Source organism: Meles meles, chromosome 6 (assembly GCF_922984935.1).
Source record: "Meles meles chromosome 6, mMelMel3.1 paternal haplotype, whole genome shotgun sequence".
NCBI classification, from domain to species: Eukaryota; Metazoa; Chordata; class Mammalia; order Carnivora; family Mustelidae; genus Meles; species Meles meles.
In genome coordinates, this window is record NC_060071.1 from 122388133 (window position 1) to 122392087 (window position 3955).

Genomic DNA, 3955 nt, shown 5'->3' on the forward strand with positions numbered 1-3955 from the left:
CCTGATGGAAGATAAGATGATGCAAAGCAGGTGTGCCTCTCAGACCACGGGCTTCTCATTAGAGTCTCTCACGTGCTAACCCAGCAGCCCTGGAGTGTGTATTCGTGATTGGACTTCCTTAAGTCTAAGTGTTAAGTGATAACACTTACCTTTAAGCATTAAGTAAGCATCTCTAGGTGTACATCTGAATTAACATACATATGTTGCACTGAGCTTGCTGATGTATCTTAAAGTAATTAAAAATAACAAAAAGGGGTGCCTGGGTGGCTCAGTCGTTAAGCATCTGCCTTGGATTCCAGCCCCGCATTGGGCTCTCTGCTCAGCGGGAAGCCTGCTTCTCCCTCTCCCACTCCCCCTGCTTGTGTTTCCTCTCTCTCTGTCTCTCTCTGTCAAATAAATAAATAAAATATTTTTAAAAACATTAAATCAATCAATCAATAAAAATAACAAAAAGGTTGATGTAGTGATTATCCCCATTTTGCAGGTGGGGAAACTGACAGAGTGATCCAGTGACTCACCAAAAAGCACAACCCGTATTCTATCCAGGATCCATCTGATCATTGCCGCCCTGCAGGAACAAGGGCAAAAGCCATTCACATTTTGAACGCCCTTTGCGTGTGTTATAAACTGTCCTACATTTGGCTCTTGCCTATGAGATGTGACTGTGGGGTTCCGGTTCCTAACTGACCACTCAAGGGGTTATCTGTAGCCAGCCGCAGCCCCAGATCTGGCTTCTTCTAGCCTTTGGGACATATAGCCAGCCTGGAGGCATTTGAGGCTCCCAGCAGGGGGGACTGGGGTCTGCCCTTGGGCGTCACGTGTTTCTTGCTCCCTGGGTTAGTGCAGGTAACGAGGAGGTGGCCAGTGTCTGTGCTGTCCACAGAGAAATCTTATCGCCTATGGGTGTCCTCAGTATGCATTCAACATATACTCACCGCGTCTGCCAATAATTACCCACTGAGCATTACTCTGCGTCTGGACATCCTTCTGGATCTCTGCCCTGCTCTGGGGCCCTGAGAGCCTTTCCTTCTGACAGCAGTGTGAACACAGATGGGTCACTTCCCTCTGGGCCTCCATTTCCTTATCTGTAAACAGGGCAAGAAAGGGCTTCACTAAATGACCCCTGATCTTTTGTAGAAAACCTTAAACATAAGTTTAGGGACCCTTGGGACCTGTCCTGAAGGGACAGTGGTAGGGTTGGGGATTAAGCGAGGTGTCAGTGTGAAGTACCAGGCATAGAAGTTTCTCAAATAAAAGTGAGGCTTCCAGAGCTTGAACATGTGCGGGCTGGACTCAGTGATGGCACCCACAGAGCAGAGTTTGGAAAGGGGGAAAACCGTGATGCCACAGTGGAGAAAGCCGGCCAGACCCCACCTGAGCCACGTGATCAAGGCCAATGTCATCAGCAGTAAGTCATGTGGATGGCATGTACCCCAGATGGGCTGGGCTGGGATCGGGTGGGACGGGGTGGGATGGGACGGGACGGGACAGGGTGGAACAGGGTGGGAGAGGATGGGATGGGATGAGAAGGCATCTCACCTACAGGGTCTGCTTCCCCCACACCCATGACCCCGGTCTACTCATGAGAAAACATCAGAAAAAACCCCAGATGGAAGCACTCTTTACAAAAAACTGTCAAGAGCAAAACAAACAAGGAAAATCTGAGAAACTGACCCCCGCCGGAGGCTTCCATGGAGACATGACAACCGAGCGGGGTATGGCGTGCGTTCCGGGGTGGGATCCCAGAACAGGAAAGGGACGCTAGTGTTGTCAGTTAGTGACATCTGAATAAAGTCCGAAGTTCAATGCACAGGGCACGGCAGTGTTGTCTTTGGTGGTGCCGTGTACCAGGCAATGAAGGAGGTTGATAGTAGGGGAAACTGAGTGAAGGTATATGGGTTTTCGTGTTATCTTTACAACTTTTCAGTAAAGCTAAAATTATCCCAAAATATATGTGTGTGTTTAAGCGAGATCTGCGCCAACAAGTCCAGGAAAAGAGGCTCTGCATCGTTTGTGATGGGGGAAATGCAAATCAAACCCACCAGGAGCCACCACCTCACACCCACTAGGATGGCTGTCGTCAAAGAGACAGACAACAGCAAGTGTTGGCTAGGATGGGGAGGAACTGGAGCCCTTCTGCACTGCTGGCGGGACTGCGAATTGGTGCCGCCACTTTCGAAACAGTCTGGCGCTTTCTTAAAAAATGATACAAAGAACTACCCAGGGATTCCTCTCCTAGATATGTATGTACCTTGAAGAAAAGGAAGTATCTGTCCATACAAAGACTTGTCTAGGAAAACCCAGAGCTGCTTTTCCTCCTAAGAGCCCCAAACTGGAAAGAGCTCAGATGGCCATCAGGAGAAGGTCGGACAGAATGGAACAGCCCACGGTGCGGTGCTGGTGACAAGAAAAAGGCAGGAGCTGGGGAGACATAGAGCAACATGGATGGATTTCAGAATAGTGATGATGAGCTAAGGAAGCGAAAACAGAACGGTGTGATTCCATTTACAGAAAACTCTAGAAAATGCAAACTCATCTGTGGTGACGGAACGCAGACCAGTGGTTGCCTGGGGCAGGTGGGGAGTGAGGCGGGGGGGGGGGGGGGCCACAAAGGGGAGAAGGAAACCGGAGGATGATGGGGGCGTTCATGACCTCAGCGGTAATGATGGCTTCATGGGTGTGTACATGTGTCAAAGCGCATCAGATTGTACACTTTAAATATATGCAATGGATTCTGTGCCAAGGATACCTCAATAAAGCTGCTTTTTAAGAAAGTGAAGCCTGGGCCGCCTGGCTGGCTCAGTCGGTTGAAGCTTATGACTCTTGATCTCCACGTTGTGAGTTTGAGCCCCACGCTGGGTTTAGTGACTACTTAAATAAGTAAAGTAAATAAATAAACTTAAAATAAAGATTTAAAATAAAAATGTAGGGGCACCTGGGTGGCTCAGTCGGTTAAGCACCTGCCTTCAGCTCAGGTCATGATCTCAGGGTCCTGGGATCGAGCCCCATATCGGACCCCCTAATCAGTCTGCCCCTCCCCCTGGTCATGCTCGCTCGCTCTCTCTCTCACAGACACACTCTCTCCCTCAAATAAATAAATAAAACATTTAAAAAATAAATACATGGGGTGCCCGGGTGGCTTAGTGGGTTAAGCCACTGCCTTCGGCTCAGGTCATGATCTCAGGGTCCTGGGATCGAGTCCCACATCAGACTCCCTGCTTGGCGGGGGTCTGCTTCTCCCTCTACCCTTCCTCCTGCTTGTGCATTCTCTCTCTCTCTCTCTCTCTCTCTCACACACACACACACACACACGCTGTCTCCCAAAGAAATAAATAAAATCTTTTAAAAAATAAATAAAAATGCATACATACATACATACATACATACATACATATATACATTAAAAAAACAAATACATATGTGAAACCTGAGTCTGGGGACAAGGACAGCATGGCCCCAATCTCCTCACCTGTAGTGCAGAGTGATCCTGTGTGCCCCACACCCTTTGAGAGTCCAGGGTGAAGTGGGGGCCAGTGGAAACCCCACCCCTGGCCCAAAGTCCTGAGCTCTTAACTTCCCGGACGGACAGCGGCACGGCCATGGCCACAGCCCCTCCAAGGACAGAACGCTGTGGGGTTCCTCCCATTGGAAGGAGGGATCCACTTACTCCCTTTCTTTTTACTCCAAAGGAAAAAAAAAAAAAAAAAACAACGCATGATGCTTCATGTACTTTGGGGATTTTTCAACACAATTGTCTAAAAATAGCCTGGGCCATCACAGCCCAATTCCTTTTTAGGAAGGGTTTCAGAAGCCCGGCCTGTCCTGGAGGCCGGCTCAGGAAATGGAGGCTTGGCCGAGCAGGGCCTTGGACAGGGGCCATGGACCCAGGGACCAGGGCCCCGGGGCCCCTCCCGGTGCTCAGGCCAGGCTCCCCTCCTGCCCCCCACCTCACAAG

General features: G+C 49.7%; 1 long non-coding RNA gene across 1 annotated transcript; it reads right to left on the minus strand.

Moving 5' to 3' along the window:
- Positions 1–336: 336 nt before the first annotated feature.
- Positions 337–3640, minus strand: LOC123943226. The gene is made up of 5 exons (XR_006818596.1): positions 3470–3640; positions 2252–2421; positions 936–1085; positions 519–568; positions 337–386 (listed from the first exon to the last, which is right to left on the minus strand). It is a non-coding gene; the product is annotated as an uncharacterized LOC123943226 (long non-coding RNA).
- Positions 3641–3955: the final 315 nt, after the last annotated feature.